The following is a 14,986-nucleotide window of genomic DNA, read 5'->3' as shown; positions in this document are numbered from 1 at the left end:
TTCAGAGTGTGTGGGGGACACACACATATTCCTTAGTTCTCTAATCCTTGTTAGAAAAAATGCCCAAATAGTCATTTTGAAAAGTTGCTCTGAGTACACAGACAGCTGTTCCTCATACATACTGCAAATGTTTCTTTTAAATTCCTAAGGACGCAAGAGTTTGATACAAAGCCAGTACCTCTAGAAATGGAGAAAACTAAACACACCCCATACTGATGCTTTTACTGTCCCAACAAACTTTCTCCCACAACTAAAATGTTAAAACTTTTACCCCACATCCCACATTGTGAGATTAGTCCAATAACTAATGTTCTGTCCAAGTAAAATACATTTTGTCATTGCTTGAAAATGTTACCTTTCACAGAAGTATAGTATTTCTGACCAGCAGGGAACATATGTCAACATTATCTATTATTACACAGTGTCAGGACCAGAAAGGGAAGGTGGGTGGTGGATGTTAATAACAACTTAAGCGATTTTCTAAAAGAGGCATTTGAGAAGTACAAAGCCAGAAGTTTTAAATGTTTTGTCTGATTGTAGCTGTGTCAGCAACCTGCCCCCACCACTAGCGCAAACCTAATTCTGACTGTGACCCAGTGCCTAGTTCTCTTTTCAATTTGAGCCAACACATTGCTAAACTGGAAAGTTTGAAAAATACCTTAGAAAACTTCTCCACCAAAAGGAAAAAGAAAAAAGAAAAGAAAAGAAAAACAAAAACTTGTGATCAGTACTGGTGGAAGTGTTAAGGCTGTGATCCTAAGACACAGATTTTTCTCTTCCTTTTTTTTAACACTATGTTAAGCTGTTTTCTGTGCACCGTTACGAATAACAGTATTTGTCTTTGGAGAGTCTTAAAAATAAGATTTAATTTAAAGATTTTTTCTTGATGGTAGAAAGGCATGGCCCCACGTGGTCGGCTATTACAGAAATTATCTAGTTGTTCACTGACCTAGGAATTTGGAAATTCAGTTTCAGTTCCATGTCCTGCCACCGATTTCTTGTGTGCCACAAGTCATGTCACTTAGTCGTCCTGTGCCTCAGTTCCCTGCCCACAGCCCCAGCCAGCAGCCTTTCCCTACCTCTCAGAGGTGTTTTACGGTTGCGTATGTCAAAGATAGATATAACTACAGCAGAAGGGCCTTTGAAATACCTAAGATAAACAGATAGCAAACTGCAGTGTTTACTTACCACACGCATGCAAGATTTAACTTTGATAGGCAAATACGAGGGGCTGAAGCTGCACGCTCAACTCTTGGGAACCGCTGCGAGATAGCGTCTGGATCCCGAATCCCAGACCTTTCGGATGCTCTCTGGGACAGGTTAAACACCCCTTGCTGCTCCCTCTGCACTACACAGGATGTGGGGCTATTTTGGTAGCTTTAAGGTGACCAGAAAAACATTCCTGGCATGAACCTTCATGTAAAAACCTAGCTGTAGAAACACTTGGGAGACTCCCACTTCCTCACCAGAAACCCTGCAAACAGAAATTAAACAGGCAAAAGCTCATGCTGAATAAATCAAAGGGAGCCACACTGCACAGTGATGCCATATGCACACATTTCCAGTAACATAGTTATTACTGAAAATAATACAGTGAAATTAGTGTCCTCAGCGTCTCTCTTCCATATTCTGGTGCTAAATCAGAGGGGAATAAAGCCAGGGGAATGAAGGTTTGTGGCACTTTTACCCTTTTGGAAAGCAGCGGCGCTGGGGACAGCTTTCCCTGTGCACAGGGGCAGCTGAGCACCGAAGCAGGCCAGGGTCGAGCATGTGGGTCCGTGCATACTGCAAGGGGAGGAAGAAAACGTCATTTTCCTTAAAACAAGCACTACGTGTGAGGCACACTGGATGCAGGTATTTCTTAAGCAGACTGCTGTTTCCATGAACCCCAGCCCTCGTTAAAAAAAAAGAAAGCACACCACAAGCAATCTCTAGCCTTTAAAACATCATTCGGGGGCCATTCTCCATATTGGTCCCTATCACTCCCAGCATGAAGGGAGTTTCATGGCTGGGGATCCCCACACAAGGCAGCCCCTTCAGCTGTGGAGGTCGGAGTGGTGCTGCAGGCACTGGGCCCGGAGCCATGCGTGGTGGCTGTAAATGGCACCCGCCTCCCTCGCCGCACGTGGGGGCTGCACAAAATGGTGCCCACCTCCCCTGCCGCGCGTGGGGGCTGCACAAAATGGTGCCCACCTCCCTTGCCGCGCATGGGGGCTGCACAAAATGGTGCCCACCTCCCTTGCTGCGCGTGGGGGCTGCACAAAATGGCGCCCACCTCCCTTGCCGCGCATGGGGGCTGCACAAAATGGCGCCCACCTCCCTTGCCGCGCGTGGGGGCTGCACAAAATGGCACCCACCTCCCTTGCCACTCCGCAATGGGCACCCGGCCTCTCGGTGTGGTAGGTTTGCCTTTAATCCCTGTTTTCCCCAAAGCCCCGGAAAATACACTCCATGGGCCTCACGTGCAGTTTCAAAATGTGGATTTGAACATTTAAAAAGAAAAATTTCTTTCCCCGCCACAGACGTGGCAGTGTCGAAGTTGCCAGGCCCAAAATATTTCCTCACCTATTCTTTTTTTTTTCCCTTTTCATATCTGTTTGCAAAATCCACGTAATTTCTTTGCAGTTTGTTCTTTCCCCAAAAGCAAATCCTTCAGGGTATTTATTCCCCTCAAAATACAAATTATTCTGTTCCCCGGTAATTATCTGTTTTGCATACAGTTACACAGCTGAATCAGAAGCAGCAAGATATGAATAAATATATAAATAATGGACACACCGAGGTGTAGTTTCTCATGTTTAACATAACACAGGGGAATACATTTTTATAGCAAGCCAGTAAATGTTGTAAACTGATGTTTTCAATTCCAGTGACTTAGAATTAACTTCTAACTGTGAGATCTAAACTAGCTGCAGTCTTTTATAATCTCCTGCTTTAAAGCTATAATGATTTTTTTTTCATCTGCTGTTAAAGAAGAAATTATATTTTACTAGGAGATGGTAAAGGTAAACCACAGTAAAAGGACGCTTCGAACTGCTTAAATATGATTATTTTTGTTCCGGGCGACTTCAGTCGGGGGTGTAAAGGAGGGAGCCCAGTTAGGTTATGGGAAGGAAGTGCCGTAAGCATAAGAGTATATGTTGTTTGCTGACACTTATGGAGCTTACATTTAAAAGAAAAGGAGGAATATACCAAAAATGTAGGGAAAAGCAGCTCTGCTGCACTCTCCTGCCAAAGGCCTGGTGCCGTGACTGCTCGCACTGGTCCTCCAGGCAATAATAATAATAATAATAATAATAATAAAAATTATTCCTGAGATCTCCGCAATCTGGGGCCCAGGGGGGTCGAAACTCGAACGCGAAGTGCCCTGAAGCTTTCAGGGCCTGAGCCGATTCCTTCAGGAACAAGGTCAGCACTGTGAACTTCGGGCTGAACCTGGATCTTGGGTTTAAATCCAAGATTTTGGTTTTGGCCCCATCTCGAGTAGAAAAAGGATAAAAGGAGATGAGCAGATAACTGTAGGAACTTAAAAGCTAGTGCTGCATTCTTTTAAAATTACAAATTAAGCTATAAGTGATTCCAAACTATGCTGTTTTTATTAAAAATGACTTAATAATCTAATCTTTCTTTCCTTTCTTTTATTTTGGAATTTATCCTATATCCTAGTAATCGTACATAGAAATTACACAATACTATACTGGATACTTCTGACAATATAAACACAATTGTTTATCCAGAAGCATTATAGGTTCATGCAAAAATATGGCATTTAAAGCTTGTGGTCAGATCAAGAAACCACAAGTATAATTGTTTGTTTATCCAGCCAAGCATTACTCTTTAGTGTAAGTTTATGGGGGTTTTGCATTTATTTATTTATTTCTAAATCACTCCAAATTAAAGTTATAGAGTGAAAATAAATGATTAAAGGCAAACAACTTAAGTCCATGCGGGCGGAAGGCCGTTTTAATATGTAAATTGCTCCTTTGTCGTAGCTTGTATTACTTGTTTTTTCATGCTGCCATAGAAGCTCCATGATAACGGGGCCCTTTGGTGGAATTTCTACATATTTTCTCTGTAGTTCGGGGCAGCTGGTTTCTTTCCTCTCGGAGGAGAAAAGCTGAAGTATATTTATCACTCCAGCAGTGACTCAAAACAAACAGGAAGTCTTCATCAGCAGACTCCTGGGCAAGGCAGATACTAAGGTACTGGCAGAAAGGAAACAGAGGCCTTCGTCTGTGGGAGTCAGACATACAGCGCATATTGCAGTTACAGCAGATAACTAGATTAGAGATCCACCAAATTATTTTTAAAGTCTTAAAAAAAAAAAAAGAGAGAGAGAGAGATCCCAGGATATTCTCAGGGCTAGCAGAGAGAGGAGCTCCTCGCGGAGTGTCCCGCCGAACGTCTCCTCGTTGGAGGGGCCGGACCGGGCCACCGAGCGCCTGACACTCTGCGTGAACCTAGGAGCAAAAGGAAACCTGCGTGCGGGCTATTCTGAGTGACTTCACTTTGATCCGGCTGCCTTCGGAAAACCGCTCCTTTCGTCCGAGCGATTCCTTCATTTAAAGCAGGGGTTTCCGGTAGGGCTGGCCTTCTTGTGACTAGAAGGGAGGAAAAAAAGGAAAAAAAATTAAAAAGAATAACAAAACACAGTTAATGTTTTTAACCATTAAAGTGATTATTAACATTCACAGCCAGTTTTTAGGAAGGTCTCTGAAAGCAGACAAATGAGTGTCCTAGCAGCGAATGCCTCCTCCTGTATCGATTAGGAACCTTTCTGACACAGGAACTGCTATGCTGTTGTTTTTTTACCACCAATGTCCAAACATTAAACTAAAACACTTCAGTCCATCTTAAAAAAAAAAAAAGAGAGCAAGAGGGCAAAACAGGCCCTCCACCCAGATGACCTGGGGCTGATTTGGTGGGGGACAAAGGAGCTGAAAGCTCCCATGAGCTCCCTGCGTTGTCCTCCCCGCAGCAGCACAGCTGATGCGCTTCCTGCAAATAACCCATCTTCCCACAAAATAAATAGCATGCAGGACCCATTCTGGTAGTGACGGCTCAGCTCTCCACCACGCAGACCGCTTGGAGACTTCTCGGTTAAATACCTGCCTTTAAAAGGGTGCTGGGAAGTTCTAAGCATCCCACAGCGCTGAAGCGCATGCTGGATCTGAAACACGAGCAATGCCATTTGGCTTGTGCTAACGGGTTTGGAGATTTGTCAGATTAAGGAAACTGTGTTTTGGGGTTGTTTGCTGCAGTGGGGACTGCCTTGGTGTCAGGGTGTGACCCAACCTGTGACTGGGTCACCAACCCATCCAGCTAAGGGCAAAGGAAGCTTCTCACTGTTCTGGCCAGGACAAGTAAGGTAGAAAGGCAAGGAGCAGAAAGAGGAGGAAAAGAAGAATATGAAGTTAGTTGAAAATAGAATTTTTTCCAACAATACACCTAGTTTAACATCCAGTCCAAAGCTGTTCATTTTGCACCCACCTTAAATACAAAGTCTGGCTCAGGAGTCTCCTAAGCTCCCAGCCCACAGAGGCTAGAAGAGTCACTATGTGCTTTCCCTATTCTTATGCTTCTCCCTGGACATCTGCTGTTCACCACTGCCAAAGACAGTATACTGTGATACCTTTGGTCTGATCTGTTATGGTCTTATATCCAGAACTGGCAAGAAATGGCAGAGCTGGTCAGTCTACTCTTTTTGATGGTTAAAGGGCAAGTTCTGCACCTTAAAATGGATGAAGACCTTCCTACTGTAGATAGCTGCAGTGCTAAAGCCAACCCTGCCAGGAGACATGCTCTTCTGAGCCAGCCATACATCTCAATCTAGGATGGGCCTGGAAGGGCGAGTCCTACAACACTTTCATATGTCCAGGCTGGACTTGGTTTGAACTGCTCACTGCCAGTCCTCCAAAGCAGCAGACCTCACGTCCTTATCACTTAACTGCACCCTGTAACAACTAACCTCAATGTCTCACCACAAAAATCCAGCTCTCTATTAATAAGGATGACTTTTTGACTGCATAACTAAGCTGCATGTAGCTGATAGAGGGAACATCAGAAATTCATGTGGGATAGTGTACTCCGATACAAACATTAGCCAACTATCTAAACAACAGTATGAAGTCACTGTAACCTGAGACATGCCAGACTGAATAAGCATGAGCAGTGAAAGAACCAATTTAAAACAGTGAATGCTTCTCACTTGCTCATGTGAAATCTCAACAGGACTGCCCTATGGAAAGCTGACTGAGGTCTATGTCAGAGAGATGATTATCAAGACCTCTGGGCCAGGACAACTGTTGTTTGGAAGAATCTGGCAAAATGTGTCTCCACCAAATAGACTCCCAGATGTGTCAAGATATAAAGCCAAGCGGGGAGGGTGATTCTGTTAACTTTGGAGTCTCCCTCTAGAAGTCAGACTCTGTGTCCTCTCAAGGAATGGTCCATTCTAGCCAGCATCTCTGTCAGTGCCAAGGAAGGGAAAGCTGGTGGAGGTCTTTGTATATCATGCAGTACGTGAGGAGGTTAAGTTAACAAGGAGCAGAAAGCACTAGGACTGTTAACCAGGAATATGTGACATACAGGTGCTTGAGACACCCTACGACCAACGCCAGCCCATTCCCAGAACAGGACATTTTTGCTTCAGTCAAATACATAAGCTTTACTGGAACATGATGTGAACTACATACCAACCTAATCAGGCAGCCAAAACTCCAGAGCACTACAGAGTCTGGACAGCCCATGGTGACTGAGGCTCCCCAGGCCATCCTCGTCACTGCATCTGGCTGACCCACAACCAAAATTGGGATGGCTCTGCAGTGAGCCATGCCAACGCCACGCTGTTAGTCTGCAGTGCCCATTCCTGCTTCTGGGGGATGTGAAATAGCCCAAGATTTTCTCCCTCCTTCCAGAAGGTTCATGCTGAGAAGCAACTCAGAACTGCTAGGAGCTCTCTGAACCACTGAGATGTAGCTCCTCACAGACTCCTTCACTTTGCTCACACCCTTCACTCCCTTTTTCTGCTGCAGTCACAGGGACAACCTTGCTTCCTGTCCAGATCATTGGTTTTGTTCCCCTATAAAATGAGAGAATGCTATCTCTTCTTGGTAAGAGAGCTGATATCTTTTGGGTGGACATTTTATTGGTATAGGAGCCTCTGCAGACTGGGGAAACCATGTTAAGCAAATCCCTTAATGATATAATGCATATTTAAAATGGGATGAGACAGGATGTACCTGATGATAACGAGTCTCTGTGCTATTCACACCTTTATTAAAATTCTGCTTATGGTGGGTTCATCATAGAAATCATAGAAGTGCTGGCTGAAAGGGACTTCTGAAAGCCATCTAGTCCAACCTCCCACTTGGAGGAGGACTATCATCAACCCTAGACCAGGTTAGCCTGGCTTCCTCTAGCCAAGTCTTGAAAATTCCAAGGATGGATGTCCCACAGCCTCTCTGGACCCTTATAGCAGGGCTCCACTTACCTCCTAGCAAAGATTTTTTTTTCCTAATGCCCAATCTGAATCTCCCAAGCTCAAAATTGTGGATGTTGTCCTCTGACTACCAAGAAGAGTTTGTCTTCAACATCTTTGTAACTATCCTTTAAGTAACTGTCAGCTGCTATTAAATCATCCTCAGCTTTCTCTTTGCCATATTAAACAAAACCATCTCCCTCATCCTCTTGATGTAGATCATATGCCGTAGGGCCCTAACTATCAAGATAGCCCTTTTCTGGACCCTCTCTGGACATTGAACTGGGGGCCCCCAAACTAGGCAAAATATTCTAGATGCAGCCTCACCAGTGCCAGATAAAGGGGAATATAGTAATTTCCCTCCGTCATCTGGCTATGGCTTTCTCTAACATAGCCCAGTATGAAGTTTGCCCTATCCACTAGCAGAGATGCTACTGGCTTGCATTCCTCTTGGCATCCACCATAACACCCTGGTCTTTTCTAGCAGGGCCGTTAATAAGCCAGTCAGTTCCCTGCCTGTATCAATGGATGGGGTTATTCTGCCACAGGTGCAAACCTTGCATTTTTATTGTCGGACTCTGTGAGGTGTCTGTAGGCCATTCCCCATGTTCCTCCATGCCCCTCTGGACTGCAGTACTACTGTTCAGCAACCCCACCACTACCATTAGTATAGTGTGCAAATTTGCTGAGTGCTCATCCTACCTTAACGTTCAGGTCATTAATGAAGCTATCGAACAATATCATCCCCGCTATCAACTCCCAGCTGGCCATAAAGCCATTGACTCCTACTCCTTCTTCCCCCTTACTCTGAATGGGTTGCCCAGTTGAGACAGGGTGGCCAGACTCTCGACTGTAACTGTACCTCACTTCAGCAGTGAGACATTTTCAGGAGATACCTACAATCAGGTTTAACAAGTCCCATGCATATTGACTGTTTATGTCAAACCTATGAAGCCTTTGTTTGGAAATGGCAACTCTGTTCAGCAGATGAGTCCTTTGGCTGCTCACTTAAAAGCAGCTTCAGTAACACACTCCATTTTATATTTCACGAGCTAAACATCTCAAAGTATGAGACAATTATAACAAGCGCAGCAGTAAAGATGTGATTTGCAGTCACAGGGAGCAAGTGGCAGAGCTGAGAATAGAGCAAAGATCTGTAACTCATATTCAGTGCTCTATCTCCACAGACCTCAGAAATGTCCATGTAATCATTAGCAAACTCATAGCAAACATTAACTGCTGTGCCTACAGGTTAGCTTTGGAAGCATGTTAGAGCAGTCTTTGGGCTGCTCTGGCTAGCTTGTACTAATCTTGATTTACCATCTGCTAGCCAAGCAAAGCTAGAGTGCAACATATTTCCACCACATGTCTTTCCAACTCTATCTTTGCCTCTGGCACACTTTTTACAGTCAGGGTTGTGGAAAGCAGTTACTGTGCGATGCCAGGCTCTGTCTGCTGGGAGAATCCAGATCTGGGGAGATGCAACCCTTTGTACTGCATGAGTGGCACCAAAGAAACCCAGCAAGGCAGAGACCCAGCTCCTGAAGTGAAAGAAAAGGCTCTGTGATCTCAGCATTTGATCTTCAACCAACTGCATTCAAAATATTGGATAGCACAGGCCTTTTGAAGCTGTTCTCCAAGTGATATAGGATTATTGGCTTCAGTGATGAAGTGCACTAGCCATGACTGGTTGACTGAAGGAATTCTTTTCCTTGGCATTGTTATGTGTCATCTTGTTTGATTACATTATTTCTTCTTCTCAAATATGTATCTTGCTCCTACGAATCTTTGAACAATTCTATGTCATAACCCTAAGGTCTACACATTATTCTGCAGCATATTGCACAGAGTCCAAAATTCATATTCTGGGAATTTGCCCATGTGCCACATTGTATTGCAACAAACCTAAGATCCATCCTGCCTACAGACCGGACAACTGGCCAGAATAAAGGCTACTACCTGGCCACCCCAAAAACAAACACACACACACACACACACACACACTCTTCCATTGAAGATGGCACTCAAGCAAAGCACTCTAAATTACAGATGTAACTGATTTTTATCACAATGCATTTAAAAAAAAAAAAAGATGCATTTTCCAAGCTGATATTCACATGTAATATTTAAATCCTAATTCTTAAGGAGGGTCAAATACAAAATTGGAAGAATTGAGGAGAATTCATATGGAATCCAGAATCAAAGAGGAGAGGATGAAAGCAGAGAAATGTGTTGTGCATTCAACTGCTTAAGTCCTGCTCAACTCCATGATGACAAACAAACAAACAAAACCCGTGTCTCTTTTTCTCAGCTCAGTGATTACAGCAAACCCACAGTGCCAGCTTCAGACTGGCAAGGCAACTAGCAGTGCTCACAAAAACAAATTCAATGAATTTTTTTTATTATTATTTGGTATGGGTTGTTTTAATTGTAAGGTTCTTTCACACTCTCACCTATTTCCTCACCACTAGTTGAGGGATATTTCTGTTCCCACTGCTATTGTTTCAGGCTTATGAAATAGCAAAAACTGAGGAATAGGGGAAAAAATCATGTAGGTATACTGCACACACAGAAGAAGTGTGAAATACACTTTTCTTTTAAACTCACCAGTTTAAAAGCACATGTGAAAAAGGAACCCAGGAAACCCAGGTTGCCACAATAATTCCCATCTGCCTAAAGACTCTCACCCAGGAAAGGTGTCTCTGATGTTAGCTAGGTGTCATCTAAACAAAATATTTCCAAAAGAGGCACTTGCCACCCTTTTTTTCCTCTTTCTAATTCAGCATTTCAGCTTGCAGTAGGAGATAAATGAAAATCAAACACTTTTAGCAAAAAAATGATAATAATAATAATAATTGAAGAGTTATGTTTCAGGAGAGAGATGAACTCGCAAGGCACTTCGATGTCAGGGACCTTGTTCTGGCTGCACTATCATTCTGTGTTCCTCTGAACATCAAGAATGCTAATTTAGACTTAGGGCGTTGGGGAAAAGCTCTCCTGTTTTAAACACGGAAAACTGTTATTCAGTTATTTCTTGAACAAATACACTTCAGACAATGCGAAGGAAATGGCACTTCCCATTTATATACGAGTTTACCAACAACAATCATTCTGAAAAGGACAAAGACTATTCCAGGTTTATAAGGACCGTCCCCTATAATGTGCTGTCCCATCCGACAGGGTGTGTAGGCCTCCTAGGAGCTGAGAAACTTAAAAGAAAGTTCTCCGACACCTTCAGTAAGGCCCACGGCCCATTGGCACTATTCCAATACAAATGAAGTAGTAAATTATCCTGTTCCAAAGTAGCATCCGTTAGCGCGGATCTGCCTTTGGGATGCTCTCGTTATGACTTAGGCTCTCTTGCATGCCCGTCTCCCACGAAACTCTCTCCCCACGCAGCTCACCTTTGGTGACACTGGAATTCATTTCTCATAGCGTCGGATGTACAGACTCACAGGCAGAATCTGATCACATTTATGCCCACGCAATACAAAAAGAGCTCCTTCAAAGCACTAGGTTACGCTATTTGGGGGTAGATTTTAAGAGGAGCAGAGCCTGCACCACAAAGTGTAACTCTTTTTCCTTCAGCAGAAAAACAGACAATTTTCTGCTCTGTGCTATACCTATGCAAATCAGGAGCAAACGTAATGATGTTAGCGGGGTCATGCTGGAGGAGCCCGTCAGCAGAATTTGGCAGGGGTAGCAACAACCGTAGGGAGATAAGATAAGGCTGTAGGCTTTAAAAGGTTGAGAAATAGAAGTATCAGGATTACCAGAGCCTTTATAGCCAACTGAGACTGTTCTCCCACCCTCTTCTAGGAAACAAAAACTGATCCTTTGCGCTTCACCCTAAGGGAGGAAAATAATCATTAGCTCTACATTATAAAGATACATACAATAATTGTCCCTTTAAGATGTAGACATGCCTGAACTAAGTAAGCATGTGTGTGTACGGCTGTAATTTTTATCCATTGTGACATAACGTACCCTTACCATTATCCTCTCTCATTAGGTCATTTCTAAAATTTAGTTCTCTGTGAACTGTTGGTTTGCATAGCTACTAGTTTTGCCACTATAAATAAAAGAAACAACTTGACTGCATGGTATAGTCTCCTTTGAATTACTTTGTAGGTTAAGCAAAACTACATATTTCAGATAAAGATAGGCAAAAGGTGTTTTTTCAAACATACTAAGTGAAGGAGTGCATTTCCTGCTTCCCTAATTCAACCTACGGCATCAGACATCTGTAACTGTGTTTACATTCCAGCCCTTCACAGCTTAATACTGCTTGAAGCATCAATAATATAGGGCACATTTCTGACTGTTCTTTAGATATTTTTTATCTCCTTGGGACTTCCTGGTTTGGGATTTTGTAGTTTATAATTTCTCACTAAGAGTAACTAACTGCAGCATTTGGCCTTAAGAGTTTACATATTATTTACTAGATATAGGCAGCCTATTTTAATTACATTAAAGAGCCGTGTAGAGGGCTCGTCTGTTTTTTCCCCTCCAACTATATCAGTTGGCTTAATAAAGATATTACCACTCCCTATAAACCAGGCTGTAATCAAGTTCTTAGATATGCTGGTATTTATTAACGTACTTTTGCAGCTTTAAAAAATATTTCGTATATAGATTTTCAAGTAAATTTATGTCCATTGCCTTAATGAAAGCGGTGTGATCTTTCTGTAGCACATGCATATTTTATTACGTGTGTGTGTGTGTGTGTGTGCGCGCGCGTGCACGCATTCTAGCACTTCTAAGCAAATTGCTCACCCTCCCCAAACTGAGAGTCATCTGCTATTTAATTGCACAGGCTTTGCTCGTAGTATGAGCTTCCGTGTCTTGGTTATATACAGCATCGGCTTTCTTCTCCCGTACCTATGGGGCTAACAAGGTGTGCATTCTTACAGGCAAATTCGACATTCGGCATAATCCTACCATGTCGCACCTCAGCCTCTGATGTCTCTCTGTCTTAATCTAAATCTTCAGCTTTCTAATGTGTGCTCTTTCCACACGTGCTCATGAGATGTCTGACCACTATCAATATAACATTTCACCATTTATTTCATTTCTTTGTTGTTTTGATAGTAATATCCTTGCCCAGAGTTGGCACTACATGCACCTAAAATTGTTCAGGCCAGTTAGGGTTTTGCGGCTGTAAGTATTTCTTAGAATCCTACGCTTGAAGTCAAGCTGAGATGCTGAGACTTCGGTTTTCTTATTTTACAGAGTTTCTTTCCTCCATAACATATCACATTAGTACCTGAACATCACATACCAAATCAACCATGTATATTCACAACTCCTCTAACATTTGCAAGTAACATTACTACAAAGGAAAGCTTGAGACAGCTTGATTAAGCAACTTGCCCAAGGTCATACAGGAAGTTGTAGAAGAGTTGAAAACAAAAGCCAGATCTTCTTAGCTCCTGTCCAACCCTCTCTGGAATGAAAAGGCCAAACTGCACTGTGGAAATATTAGCAGAGTCATAGATCTCATCATATAAATTTCATAATGAATTCACGACTTAGCAAAGAAAATACACAGAGCTCCCAGCGCTGCTTTCCAAGGAAAAAGTGAAACGGCACAGCAGCAGCTGGGAGCCGTTGCCTGGGCCCCAAGCAACATCGCCCGTGGCCTGCTCCATGACAGCAACCCTCCGCTGAAACAGCCCTTCCACAAGAAAGAATATGGGATAGAAACACCCTGTCCATGCGCCCACCACTCCAGTCATTTAGCACAAAAGAGTTCCCCAGTCATTTTCTAGCCACTTGCTTCCTCTTGAAGGAAGTGAAGACAAGTATCTATCAGAAAAGCTGCTTGAGTCACTCGAGAGCTAGTATGACATTACTCTGGGTAGCAAAAGGAGTATCGCCAATGTAACAAGGGAAGTATTTATGTCTGGCCTTCTCTCTGTCTACATGATTCTCAATGATAGCAATAGGAATAAACAATAGTATTGGCCCCTTGGCTGCAAATGGTTCACTGCAGAGGCCCAATTAAGTCATTTATACTCTAAACACAGGCACAGGAATCCGCTAATGTGGAAGTGCCTGCACAATAGGGCCTAATCCTGAGACTTTTCTGCTCATGCTGAGCACCACCTTGCTCAGAGAAGAGCCCCGTTATCGATGAGACTGTTCCCACAGAAAAGTCCTGCTCAACCCAGGAGCCAAACCGAACTCATAAAAGTGCACGTTTACATCTACGGTGGGGGGAACTTACAGCTTCGCGAGGAACTCCAGCTCGTATTGAGTGACATGAGTTTGGTGGTCTCCCACTGGACAAGCGCCCACACCAGAAGATCAGCTCGGTAATCATTGCTGATGCCAGTGTCAGCGAGAACAAGAACTGAAGGGGCACTGAGAGCGAATGCCCCCCTTCCACCGGAGGTGTCTGCCCGGACCCCGGGCACGGACCATGCTGAAGCCGAGCTGGAAAGGCTCACTGGCCCTGTAGACATCAGCCTCATGTGTTTATCCATCACGGGCACCGCGCACAAGCGTACGTGTGCGTATACACACAGACAAGCGACTATTAAAGAGCGATCCCCCTCCCCAAAATCCCTGTCAGGTTCAAGTCTCCTTAACATAAACACTTCAAACAGCAAATTGCAGTTTCAATACTAATGCCAAAAGCAGATAGAGACTTAGACATTGTCTCCGTACACAGGATGCTGGCTTGACATCATTTCGTGAAGACAATGCTCATGCTCTTTCTTTTGGAATCATGTAAAAAACTTGGCTGCATATAAAACAACTTCAAAGACACGTTTCTGTGCCAGCCAGGATGCATCAAAGTTGGGAAAATAACGACCCAATTCACCTGATCCCGTAGCTGATAGAAAAGCACGGGGAAGCGGCTTTTATCAATGTACCTTCCCAGCACTTCCTTCCTGCCCGCCGTGCTATTTAAACCCTCCTCGCGTACCTCCAGCTAGACCTGCCGTCTGCCGCCCTTCTCCGCTCTAAGGATGTGAAAGGAAAAAGCAAAGGGAAGCCCTAAAAAAGGAGGCCTGCAAGTTTCTGTGCAGTTACTAGGCAGTCATATCCTTCTGCTTTCCCCTGAAAAATCAAGTATCACCTTATCGTTTCCTCACCAAGATTAACTCCTGCTTCCTGAAGAGTATTTCTGAGGTAGAAAGCAGAGGTGGTGAAAAAAAAGGGGGGGGAGCTGAAAAGCCCAATCTGTCAAGCTCCATTTTAGAAGAAAGGAAAACTGAAAAGTGAACGTATTTAACATGAGCTATTTCCTGCACTCAGGAGGGAAGAAAGCATGCTACTAACTGTGTGCATGAGGAGATCTGCACTAGTGTTATCTCTGACCTGCAGCTTAGCCCTTGTGTCTCAGCTGCCAAAAAGCTCCTATTCAACGTTATGCTGAGTTCATCAATGCTCCACGTGTCAGGATCCTAACAGGAAAAAGCAGGACAGACAGTCACTCTATTCAACTGCCTGGGGACCCCATGACAACTAAAATCCCCTTGCAGACTGTCCATATCA

The 14,986-nt window shown here is 43.7% G+C and overlaps 1 long non-coding RNA gene across 1 annotated transcript; it reads right to left on the bottom strand.

The window, feature by feature from the left end:
• Positions 1 to 3,941: 3,941 nt before the first annotated feature.
• Positions 3,942 to 14,741, bottom strand: LOC112977094. Its single transcript, XR_003257319.1, has 2 exons — positions 14,584 to 14,741; positions 3,942 to 4,601 (listed from the first exon to the last, which is right to left on the bottom strand). It is a non-coding gene; the product is annotated as an uncharacterized LOC112977094 (long non-coding RNA).
• Between the last annotated feature and the right edge of the window lie 245 nt (positions 14,742 to 14,986).

The sequence above is a fragment of the Apteryx rowi genome, unplaced genomic scaffold, assembly GCF_003343035.1.
Source record: "Apteryx rowi isolate R43461 unplaced genomic scaffold, aptRow1 scaffold_8, whole genome shotgun sequence".
NCBI lineage: Eukaryota > Metazoa > Chordata > Aves > Apterygiformes > Apterygidae > Apteryx > Apteryx rowi.
This window is presented reverse-complemented; position numbering and strand designations above follow the sequence as displayed.